Source organism: Puma concolor, chromosome D1 (assembly GCF_028749965.1).
Source record: "Puma concolor isolate L17-30 chromosome D1, mPumCon1.1.hap2, whole genome shotgun sequence".
In the NCBI taxonomy this organism is placed as follows: domain Eukaryota; kingdom Metazoa; phylum Chordata; class Mammalia; order Carnivora; family Felidae; genus Puma; species Puma concolor.
The window spans coordinates 93,234,274-93,247,144 of record NC_141676.1 but is presented as its reverse complement, the minus strand read 5'-3'; the positions used below and the strand labels follow the sequence as shown (position 1 = coordinate 93,247,144).

The window sequence follows — 12,871 nt, the reverse complement described above, 5'->3', positions numbered from 1 at the left end:
GGGGCTCACCAAGGCGCGAACTGCCTGAATTCTCGGTGGACTGACAGAGCTCTCTGCTCTGACAAATGCCTTCTTTGTTCCCCTGAGAAGTCTGACTTGCTGAAGCCTTCACGCCTGCCTCTTTTCTCCCTCACCCTTGCACTCCTCCCCCCCCCCCCCAAACAACTGCATTTGGAAGGTTCAAACATCACTTCACTTGTCAACTCGAACCGCTTTCCCTCCTCCTATCAAAGTTGTTTCATTTCCTGCTCAGGGAACGAAGCGACTGTGTTATCACTCTGGAGACTGGAGGCCACTTTGAGAAGAGGGGGCTCTGCGATGTTCATGGCACGGTTGGTCGTGGGCTGGGGAGCAGGACGTGCTAGTCTGCCCCGGAGAGTGTCAATGGGCTATAGAATGAGGTGGGGGGAGTCCTGGTGGCCTGGTCTCCTTGGGCTTGTCTGGGCTCACGTCTCTATTTGGCAATACTGCAATAGGAATCCCACCAACTCTAGTAGAATCGGGAGAACGACAGCAGCAACAACAATAAACGTTAGCCCTTGTTGGGATTTTGAGGACAAAATGAACTTGCTCTTATTCTTTTTTGTTCCTGAGGCTGCTGGTGGCTAGGGTGTCTTCATAGTAAGACATGTGACCCCTGAGGATGGGGGAGAGTGGGGAAGCGGGGAGAGGAGATGTTGGAAGCTAATTAGAGCTCTCTAGAAGTGGGTGGAAATGAGAATCTGACCGGGGAAGGTCCTGTGAGTTCACTGGACAAGGGGATTGTCTGTTACCTACGTTCTGCCAAGGAGTAAGAACCTGGAGATGTCTCTGGAGGCCAAAACACAGCAGGGGCTCACGGAAGCAGTGTTTGAAAGTGAGTGGGGTCAGGAAGGACTATGCAGTTTGGATTCCAAGGTCAGGAAGATGCTCTTGCTCTAACCCTTCCTACCTATGAGATCTTGGGCTGGTTTCTTAACCATTTTCTATGCTTCTTCATTTGCAGAAAAGTGTCTTCATTTGCAAAAAAAAAAAAGGCTTTAATATGACAATATATTCCAAACTCTTGGCACACAATAAGCCTTCAACAATTGTTTACTATTGTTATTATTTTACAGTTTGGAAAAGAAATAGAATAACAGATACCATCACTGAAGTCTCTAGAAAAACTTGGTTAATGACTTTGAGCCTTTTAACAGTAGTAGTAGACTATTTTTCAGATGAGATTTTATGTGGAATCTCAACACATACATTTGGTCCATGTGAGCTACAAGGCAGTGGGTGGCAGGCAGTGGTTAGGTCCTGGGCTCTGCCTGCCCAGCCTCCCCACTGGTTGCCTGTAGAGGCAGTTTGGACTTTTTGGAAACCCCAGGGCTCTGAGGGGCCCAGTCAGAAAACTGTTGGTTGGAATATTATTAAAACTGCTGGTGGATTATTTCCAAAAAAAGTACAGCCCAGCCTAACACCCTGTTAGTTAGCATGTTTTAGTGAACCAAACAAACCAACACAGAAAGAAATGGATCAGAAGCCTCCAGGTGGGGCAGGACACATGTTTTCCAGGTAACTGCTGGTGGAACTGATGCCCAGAGATGTGCTTTTTGGAAGAGAGAGAACAGAGCTTTTTTTCCTTTTCTCACCCAGAGCGGGGCCAAGAAGTATGGAAACCCAGGGCCTGCAGATGGGTTGCAGATGAGGTGGAACAAGGGAATGGGGACAATAATACAGAGATGGTCTGTCCCCACCCCAGAGAGGACTCTGAATGGGCTCTGGAAAGGAGTGAGGGTCAGTTGGGGTGTCTGCAGGTGGGGACAGGTAGAGCTGTGCAACTCTGTGTTGATGCAACAACCTGGGATATTTTATCCTGGTGACACTTTTGTAAGTTTATTGCTTTCCTCCCTTTTGCTTCCTCTTAGTTTTCAGCAAAATCCCAATCTGGATTTACTTCTGTCTACTGGAAAAGACAAGGAAATGGTTTGACTAGATCCAGGCCAGCAAAGTTGGCAGAGCATAATTAATGATCAATCCACAAAGATCTCCCCCAGGATACCCACTAGTTTAACAGAGAAGATGAGCATTGCCAAAGCCCAAGGTCATGGGTCCCTTCATGCCTCAGTCACAGCTCTCCCAGTTTAGGAAGAGTCTAGTAGGCTCTTTTTCCCATGGGATCCCTCTGAGGGGATTATTTTTAAGACTTGCAGCTTTAATACCCCCACGCAACCATGTCTGTTACAGAAATACACAAAATAAGAAGGTTCTGTCTTACAAGAATGAGGGAACTTCCCATGGTCCTGAATAATGTGGCTCCTTACTTCACGTTTGCACATCGGTAGGTATATTCAGCTTCAAAGAGATCATTCAATATTTCTATACATTTCAGGACTTGGTACCTTAATTCTCTGGGGGAAACTCATAACCCCAACTTCCATAGATGCCACTTTAGTCCTGTGTGGGCTTTCTGGCCTTATTCCTCATCTTGGGGCTGGAGGTGACTCAGGGATGTACCTTGCTATTTTCATGATTCATTGGCATCTCCGTAATGAATGCTCTCCACCACAGTGCCCTCAGTTAGCCTAATAACCTCAATAAGGTAATATTTGATCTGTGCTAAGTATCTGATTAAACAACATAAAGTATTTAACCTATTGATCTCTTATACTTTGTCAGACCTACATTCCTGGATGTACTTTAATTACTGACTTGGAGAGCTTTCCTGAATGGGATTTGCATCTTGTTAAGATCTTTTCTTTGTCTTTAGGGCTTCACTCTCAACAGCTTTCTCTTCTTATTGCCTCTAGGCCTTATTCTACTTGCCGCTTCTCCACCAGACCCTGCTTGATTCTGCCTGAAGCCTGATAACATTTGGTTAATCTACCAGAATTAGGGTCCTCCATGTGACCATGAATCCTACTGCTTATTTTTGAGAGTCAATGATCACATAAACAATTGGACTTAATCCTTTGTCCGCTCTGCTCTTTGGGGCATGGGAAATGGTCTAAAGTGACAACCTCATCTTAGGCAGCTGGTCACAGATGCTGGATTGACCTATGCTTCTATCTCACAAGGAGAACAGGCCAGTGGGCAAAAATCAAGAGAATCACAAAAAACCATTTCAACTGGTCAATTAGTTAACTAATTGCTCTAGTCTGAAACACCTCTTTGAAAACTACAGAAAATTCTACTTTTTTCCTTTTGCCTGCAAGGATATAGTCATGAATATTAATAATAATTAGTTGATTTACATGCTGTCTTTTCTTCAAGAATCTCAAACATGCTGGGTTTATTTTCTTCTCTTATTTTAAAATTGACTCTACAAAGACTGAGATAGCTTCTCCACAGGGCCTCCCCAAATGAGAACAACACCTCATAGGATTAAGAGAATTCAATCAGAAAATTCATGTGGAACACTTACAATAATGTTGGCCACCTAGTAAGTGCTCAATAAACAGTAGCTATGATTATTATTGTATCATCTAAGAAAGCTCTGTGACTTATGGGTTGGCCATGAATTTCTGGACATGGTCAGGCTGGGAAGAATGTACCCTGGCTCGAGTGTCTGTATACTTTGCCAAGCCTACCTAGTGAAGATTGTCCCACTCCCACATCTACATTCCCTCCTGGCTCGTCATAAATTAGACTTGAACCAAAACACAGTAGTTTATGGAGAAAAAAGCCGTGAAAAGGCCAATGTTCATCTCCACTCAAGCCACTGCTCACTGTCAGGTCAGAAACAGTCAGAATGGTTCTCTACACAGAGGGTCTCAAAGGGTGTCTCTCAAAGGGTGGTGTGCTTGACAATAATGTGAATTAAAGGACCTCCCCCAGACATCTGAACTAGAATTTCTATGAGTAGGGCCCAGGTATCTGCAACTGAAACAAGATCCTTGCGTGAATCCTATGTTCAATAAAGTTTGAGGACCAAGGGTTTCCTTTCAAGGCCACCCTCAAGAGCTTGCAGTAAACTTCAAAGAAAGCCTGGAGGTTATGAGGTACTTAGGCTGCAGGAGCACCTGACAGACTCCACGTCTTAGGTGGCACTCTGGTGTTAAAGAGGGGCAATACAAATATAGTTTGGCCAACAAGCAGGGGCAACCCTGCAGCCTGTGGAGAGAGTGGCTTGGTGGTCCTCCTGACCTCCCTGCCAGAATCTGGGGCAGAGAGTGGGTACTAGCCACCTCTCAGGGGGCATGCAAGGCAAAGTGGGGCCCCTGGTGGGAAGGGACAAACCTTGCAGTGCCCACAAAACTACTGAAATAGAGGTCCATGGCCATCTTCACTGCCTCCGTAAACACTTTAGGGACCAATTTAAACTCCATGTTGCCTTCCCTCTGTTACTCATGATGCAGTTGGGATGTTGACGCCTGCTTTCCAATGATGTTATCTCATAGAATGCAAACTCTGGTACATATAAAACAGAGAATCCACAGAAAACATGACACTGCTGGAACACACACTCATGCGTACACACTTACATGCACGGCGTCACTACATTTATTCCAAAGCCAATAAAAATGATTTCCAGATAATCTGCTATTTTGGATTATCTGCACCACTGCTCATCTCCATTAGCATGGCTAATTGAGAACCGACTGGGTGTCTTGGACTGTTTCCAAGGAAGGAACCCATTGCCTGGATGATAAGAGTTCCTCGAAAGTGCCAAGTAAAAGGCTGGATCCGTCAGGGTGATGCCCACTGGAGGAGGAGCAAACTTTTAAAGACGACCTGACCATTGCCCAGTCAGAGAAAGCAATCTTGTTCGGCAGGCTACATTGATTGCCAAGGTAGTAAACCATAAAACCGTCCCACAGCTAGAACATGCACTGACTCTGAGAAAGATGAGACTTGGTTAGTAAAGGATGAAGCCATTCCAAGACCCAATAAAAGATGCAATATGGTTTTCCCTGGGCTGTGTATTAACACCATCCAAGAAGCTACAGGGAATGGAAGTTTGGCAAACAACTCTGCTTTTGCTTTGACTTTTGCATAGCAAGGATGAGATAGAGGCCAGTGGGGAGATCATCTGAGACCAGAAAAAAGGCTTGTAAGGATTAAGCCTCTATAGAAACTCAGACTCTAAAGAAACCACCAATGTTTATATGCCATAGACATACTCTTCTGTCATTTAACATCTTGGTGAAATACCCAAATAGATCTCAAAACCAAAACATACTAAGAAAAAAAAAAAAAAGAAAGAAAGAAAGGCAGCACAAAGTCGTAACTGTCTTCTGGGTAACGTGTTTTGGATGGTGTCATTTTTCTTATGACATAAACTCCCAAATGGCACAGACGCTGTCTCTTAGAATAAATAGTAGCTAGCGGTGGGTCATGCCTCCTGTGGGTTTCTGATAAGTATTGTTTGGTTGTATGCTGTTTATCACAAAGAGAACAGATACTATTGTCAGGCTCACGAGCTGCTTTTGCAAGAAGAATGAGAGAAGTCCCCTACAACTTTTACAGTTCTGTGTTCTGTCCCAAATAATAATGAGAAATGAATCACCAGGACTGACAGGTAATTGAAGGAGGTGATACATTACTCAGGAGGGTCAGAAAGCCTACGTCTGGGGTTAATCTGGACCCATGGGGTCTTTTTAGTAGGTCCTCTGTTAGCCAGAGGCTCTGCTAACTCTACTTCTTCTTCCAGATCACCCCCTGGCCCCGCCGTATCAGAACCAGAGGATGTGAGTTGGGAAGATTACCGAGGAGGGTTCTGAGGGGAGCCGTCTATAGCTTTGGGTATGGGGCTAGACATAGTGGTTTTCACCACTGGCTGCACAGATCACCTGGGGGGAGAATAAAAAAAAAATAGAGATACCTAAACTCTACCTCCAAAGATTCTGATTTAATTGGTTTGAGGTGGGCCCCCAATGTGGGTAATTTTAAGAAGTACCCAGAAGATTCTGCGTGCGACCAGGGTGAGAAAGCCCGAGCAAGAGGCTCTACTGTGACATGAGTGAACCAGAAGGCCCTGGCTCACTTCACAAAGCTGAGGATCAAACTCAGCCTTTTGAAAGAGCACTCTTCATCTTTATAGGATTCCAGGAAATAAATGGCAGCGGTGGGACACGGGTGCATATGGGAAGGGAAGAGGGAAAGAGAAACAGAGAGAGAGCTAAAAGCCTACTGAGAGGAGAGAAATGAGATTGACTTTCCCTGAGGAGTGTTTTGCAACCAGGGTCTGAAAGGTGAAAGCTATGCTCACTCTTACCCCCTGGCAAGTGTCATCACCTAGTGGTGAGTTAGTGCTTCCATCCCCATCACAGAGGAGTCAGGTAACTGGTGGGACAGTAGCATCAGGGACAACTAAAATGAAAAATGCACATCTCTGACCAAGAGTCCATTAACCATACCAAGTGTAAGTGGCTTTGGGGAATCTACCTACTGACCGTCAAAGAAACCAGAAAATGGGGCAGGTCCTTTGGAGAACGGTGATGTTAGAAACTAAGGCAAAGCACAGAATGTGACATAACGGGAAGCAACATAAGGGCAGTGAAGGAAGAAACCCGGTTTCATGTGGGTTCTCAGTTCTAGGGTCTTTAGCCCTCTAGAGGGTAGCCATTTACTTTTTCTGGTCGTTTCTGTATTCTTTCTTTGTCTCATCTCTCTTCTTGCTCATTTATTTCTACTCAGAACAAGAGCCAGGGATCTGCTGTCTCTTCACTGACTTCTGCTCCGCAGAGATGTGTGGAAGGACAGGTGTCAGGGCACTGCTCAGGCTTGGTCCGGGAAGAAGCAGTGGGGAGAGTGCCAGCGAGTTCACCTGCGAGATGGATGAGGACCTGGAGACGGGAGGGTGCCTTGGAGGAGGTTTCCACATCTCTGCTGGCTTTAACAAGACCAAGCCATTGACGGCTTCTCTCCTGCAACTCCTGATTCTCCCCAGGGAGGTGCTGGTTTCTACTACACAGGGATAGATGGAGTTGCTTGTCATAATTAAAGCATCTCAGGGGAGTGTATGCCTCTGTGGTTTTGGGGAAGCTGCACAATTAGCTGGATCCCAAGGGAGTGGGGAGAACCAGGCTGCCCAGCAGGGGAGGGGCCCAGCACCTAGACTCTTGGATTTCCACCTCTGAACCTACCACTCCCTGCAGCCAGTTGCAGATTCCGTCTGAGTGGCTAGAGAAGGCTGAGAACTTGAATCCTCCCTCTGGAACTCTCTGGCAATTCTCAACCCCTGAGCCTGCTCTGATAATAAGCATGGGAGAGCCCCCAAGGCCCTGTGTTAAACTCAAGGAGTAGGCTGGTGGAAGAAAACATGAGGGTCACTGGCCTGGAGATTGGAGGGAATCTGCTGAGAGGTGTGTGTGTGTGTGTGTGTGTGTGTGTGTGTGTGTATTTCAGCCTATGCCCCTGGCACAAGGGAAATTAACCAGACTCTGCCTGTGTGGGAATTCTGCATGGCAACCTAATCAAGGCTTAGTTTTTCATTAAAATTTCCATTAATAGTGGAGCTGTTTAGAGCAAGTTGAGTGGGAATATCCGTAATGCACCTTCCACCCTCTATTACCAATCTGAGGATCAGTGGGGAGGTTGTGTGCTTTTGCTGGGGCTATTTGTATTTTCGCCAACATTATTAGCATCGTCCGTCCCAAGCACCTAATGTACACAGCGGGCAAAGTCCAGAGAGGATCACACAGAGCCCACCCTTGTCCGATGCGACAGACAGGAAATGAATATAAAAGAGGTGGCTGGTAGAAGCATGGAGCGCAGCATATTGAGACCTCATGGATGGACCTCACTTTTCGGCATTGAGATGTGCTGCTCCCCTCTTCCCTGCCCTGAATGCCTTCCTTGCCTGAATGAGATTGGAGTGCAGCCATCTTGAAGGGAGAGAAGCCGGCAGGTCTTCTGCTGGGGCCGGGGATGCTGAGAGGGATGAAGGAGTTTAGGCCTCACCCTCTTGGGGTCATTTCTGTATCAGAGCTATGCAGAGTATCTCCACCACTAGGAGCTCTGCTGTGCTCTATCTACACCCCCCACACCACTTATCCCTTGGAGATGCCCACTGTTGTTCTCTGGGTTGTGGGACATCTTGGAAGCTGGTACACTCGTTTCAGGTGTTTCAAAGTTTGGTTCAATGACACCTGTTGAACTGCACCCCTTTCGACCCTTAGCTGTAGCCGCACAAAACTGCTTCCTAGTACATGAACACTCTCTGCTCTTTGACAGGAATGCCCTCCCGGCTTCACCCACAGGCACTGGAGCTTTTCCCTTCAGTGGCCAGCTTGAAAGCTGGCCTCCAGGCAGAGTCAACTGTGATCTTAGTCGAGGCTTCCGTAGTGTCTCTGTTCCCCTTCATGCTGTGAGTAGAGGCTGTACTTCATTCAGCTCATATCCTCCATGATCATTGGAAGGGCAGGTCACACAGTGCTAGCTTATGAAATTTTGTTGAAGTGTTGCAAACTTCCCTGCCCTTATCCGAGGTGAGCCTCGTCACTGTTACTGACAAACCAATCAACGTGCATTAACATGAACATCCACGCACAGCGAATCCAGTCGGTTATTGGCACTTGGGGGAGGATGCAGTGGACACATTCTATTTGTATCACACATCTACCTTGCCATGCGAGGCTACCAGCTCTGATGGAAAAATTCTGCTATGAGAATATTTAAAGTAAATTTTAGTATGGTGGCTCTTAGCCACATATGCGTTTCGGGAGATATTTTAATGATCGAGCCCTAGTGGTAAAGAGCACAGAGTTTGGAACCATACATGGGTTTGAGGCCTGCCTCCAACACCACCCAGCTGGTGACCCTGGGAAGATTTCTTAAATTCTACGTGTATCCATTTCTTTATTTGTAAAATGGGATCACAACAGAACCTATCACCTAGGGTTGTTAACGAACATTATATGAGGTAATTTATATGAATTTAGAATAGCTTCCACTTATGCTATGTAAGTATAAACTCCTATGGTCTCTACTATTGTTATTAGTGAATCAGAATCCCTGGAAGGATGATCTGGACATTTTTGTTTTGCAAGAGCTGCTCAGGAGATTCTGATTTGCACCCTTGGTTCAAACCAATTGTCTATTGGGGTGCCAGGGTGACTCAGTTGGTTGAGCGTCTGACTCCTGGTTTCAGCTTGGGCCATGAGCTCACAGTTTGTGGGTTTGAGCCCCCCATCTGGCTCTGCGTTGACAGAGTGGAGCCTTCTTGGAATTCTCTGTCTCTCTCTCTCTCTCTCTCTCTCTCTCTCTGCCCCTCCCCTGCTCTCTCTCTCCCTCTCTCAGAAATAAATAAATTAAAAAAAAAAAAAAACCAATTGTCTATTGGCTTGTCTCTGTAATAGAAGTTGAGAAAATACTAAGTGCGGTAAGATCTTGGTTAACCAGGAAGAGCACAGATTCCTGGAATCCAATTCTCACAGGCAAATTATTTCAGGTTAGCCTGCCTTCCTCCTCCTCCCCATATCGCTAAGAGTCTTCGATCTCACCTCCTGTCTGGGCAACTCTTCTTGCAGGGATGAGGCTGAGCAAGGAAGTGCTTGAGAGGCAGGGGAAGGAAGGAAGGGAAGTGTGTGTGCAATCCACCCACTTCGTAATGAGCTGCTGAGAAATAGTGAGCTGATGGTTGTGAGAGCTCTGGGGGCTGCTGAGCCTTCCAAGGGTTTACCAAGACAGGACAAATCTAATGAGAAGAAAGTTACAGCAAAGCTTATTGAACAATAACCCATTTCCTTCGCTTAGAAACAATGAAGAAACATTTTTCTCACTTCCGTGGCACCAAGAAAACAATATCAGTGATTTGTGCTGCCTGGTTATCCAGTCTCTTTACCAACTTGGCTTATCTTCTTGCTGCGAGATATGAACACTTAGGGCTGAATGTGGCTCTCTTCTCTCTGGTGAGCTTCCCCCCCCCCATTTTTATTTGTATTGACTGCAGGGTCTTTCATCAGAAGAATGAAAAAAAACACAACAACATGTTCTTGAGGAACCAGTCACTGAGCTTATGTGTTGATCAATGGGCAGTGCTGATGTGAGTATGTGCATTTCGGGTCTGGAACAGGAAAATATCTGTTGAAAGATTCTTGGGGAGGGAAAGGTCCTGACCAAAAGCCTCAGAGTCAGGGTCCCCCCCCCCCGAATTGCCCTACACAATTCAGATACCCAACATTTATTCTAGAAAATGTTGCTGCAGTCAGTAAGAAGCTTGTTGCACAAGGCACTTTTCATTTGTCAAAAAAGCTCTGCATCTTTTTGTCCAATTTATTTCATGGAAAGATATCACTTTGGATTAAAAAAAACAAAGCAGGGCGGGGGGGGGGGGGAGGAAAACGCCAGCCACTCCATGATGGAGCATCTGAAGGAAATAGCTTTGAAAGTTGAGATTTATAGGAAATTAAAAAAAAATCAGAGAACGTGCCTCTGATGAATTAAATCTCAGCAAAAGTCCATTTCCATTCCCTTGAATTCTAGACAAACAATTTCCAGTTGCAAATATCTTCCAGAAGAACTGCATGCACAAGGTTGGATATTAAAGTTGCTTGACAAACATTTCGGATGAAAACTGCCTGCCTAGAAGTGGCTCCTGGAAGAGCAATAATGTGGCTTCAGAGAGAGCTGGGTTGTTTGCACATAGTTGTAGCTTACGTGTTTAACGGAGTTTTGCAGGAGGGAATTGCCTGGAAAGCAGCAGGTTTTTAAGGATGAATTTCCAACTCTTGAAGCGAGGTAGAGGGAAGATTAAGGGAGAATAGAGAGAGAAAGGCAGCCTCTCCAGAACCTGCCTTCCCGGGAGGGCCATGACTATAATGACTTCTCCTTTGCTGTGACAGATTCAAAAACATTTTAGTCCGTGCTCCCGCTCTCAGACAGAATCTCAGCTCAAGATGGCCCAGGTCATCCTACTTGGATCCTGGGACCCCTCCTGGGGCCTCATTTAGGATATTCACAACTAGCACTTCGGAGAACTCCAGGAGTGTGCATGTGAGGGGAGCCATTATTTTAGAGAACAAACCAAGCTGATGATAGTTAGGGAAACCTCACTTTGGCAGGTGCCGTGACCTTTTGTGTGAATGGCGCACAAAAGTCCTAGATCTGTCTGGTCCAGGGATGTTGGTGTGTCCTGATCTTGGGACAAAGATCCTGGAACCCCCACATCCTGGAAAGGAACCCTGTGGCTTCTGTTCTCCGGGACTGTTTGGTCACACTCTTTAGTGATCACGGATATCAAGAATCTTGTCTCTGAGCAACCTCAGCACCTCATGAGGGGCGGATAGCAGAACCCCTGGCTACAGAAAGAGGCTGAGTTTTCCTCTTCCCAGACTGCTTTTCCCTCCCTCAAAGTCTGACTGCCTGTCCAAGCTTGGGGAGCTTCCCCAGCGGGAGAAGGGCCCTGCCAACTGGACCCTGGATAGTGTGGAGGCCTTTCCTCCTGCTCCTCTTCATCAGTTTCCTCCTGACTCCCCAGGATGACAGAGGGACCCCTTCTTGGTTTTCATTATGGCTGAGAGTCTGCCAGCAACGTGCCATTTGCAGTTTCAAATCTATAAGGAGCCGTTGGCAGGACACTCTTTTTTTTTTTTTTAATTTAATTCCCCCAGGTGGCTCACCAGGGTTTTTAATAACTTTCAGCTCCATTTTCAACCCCTAGCCCCGAGAGAGCTGCTAAATATCTATTCCTGTGGGTGTCTGGTTATTTCGTTAGAGTTAACGAAAATGTCCCCTTCCCTTCTTCTTGCCCGTGGTTGAGGTTGTGTGCACCGAGAGTGGGTGTGTGGGGGTGGTTTCCAGGGACGCCCTGAGATTTTATTCACCCGTTAAGATTTTCCATCCCTACTCCCGGCAGAAAGTTGTCTGGTATGGAGCTAACTAGAGAACTTGGTGTCACCCCAACTTGCCTGTTCTTTTGCTTTTCCTGCATGAGCACTGCGCTGGAGCACGTGGATCCTTCTCTTGTTTGTTTTGGCAGGATTTTTCCTTCTGTGACGACTATAGGAAGTTGATAGACCCGCTGGACAGATGGAAGTAAAAGTGGCCTCTAGAGCTGGTATTCCAACACCGAGGTAAGCTCCCCACCGCCACCCCGATGATTTCAAACACTTACAAGGTCTTTCCCTTCCTCAAGGCCTTGCCTCTCCTTTAGATTTCAGACCATGAGCCACCTCCTTCAGGAGGCTTTCCCCTATTTAACCCCATCTATTTTTAACACACTAGCATATTCCCCCATCTTTCCAGATCTTTAGTTAATTCTTGTACTAGCTATGTGTATTTAAGGATTTCTTTCTTTTTGCTTTTTTTAATGTTTATTTTTGAGAGAGAGAGAGAGAGAAAGAGAGAGAGAGAGAGAGACAGAGCATGAGCAGGGGAGGGGCAGAGAGAGAGGGAGACAGAGAATCCGAAGCAGGCTCCAGGCCCTGAGCTGTCAACACAGAGCCCGACGCGGGGCTCGAACTCATGGATTGCAAGATCATGACCTGAGTCTAAGTTGGACGCTTAACCGACTGAGCCACCCAGGCTCCCCTAAGGACTTCCTTGTTAATTATGGATGGTTAGATGTTTAACTCCCCATTTGGAATGAATCCATCTTTTCTAGCACATGACTATAAGTCTCAGTGGCATGCACCAAATACTTGCTAGCTCTGGGGTTGACTCATTCAAGCCCTCCTGTGACCCAGATTACCCAGTCAACCAGCAAGCTTTGAAAGACTTCAGGGCTCAGCTGTGGGCTCTCCTCTTTTCTCCACTTATTTATTTTTTTTCCCTCCCAAAGTAACTGCATGAAATCCCAAGGTTTTATACACCATTGATATACAAATGATTTTAACAATTATAAATACAGCACTCGCCTATCCTCTGAGTTCCAGATTTCTATATTCAACTACCATTTTGAATCTTTTTCTTGGGGGGGGAGATCTAATAATGACTGAAAACTGTAGCATGTCCAGAAAAGATC

The 12,871-nt window shown here is 46.1% G+C and overlaps 1 protein-coding gene and 1 long non-coding RNA gene across 6 annotated transcripts in view; one reads left to right on the top strand and one right to left on the bottom strand.

Moving 5' to 3' along the window:
* Nucleotides 1–12,871, bottom strand: part of KIRREL3 (kirre like nephrin family adhesion molecule 3) — a 554,399-nt gene that overhangs the window by 217,989 nt on the left and 323,539 nt on the right. The window lies entirely within an intron of this gene.
* Nucleotides 248–2,921, top strand: LOC147576872 (uncharacterized). Its single transcript, XR_015241225.1, has 3 exons — nt 248–332; nt 2,212–2,305; nt 2,775–2,921. It is a non-coding gene; the product is annotated as an uncharacterized LOC147576872 (long non-coding RNA).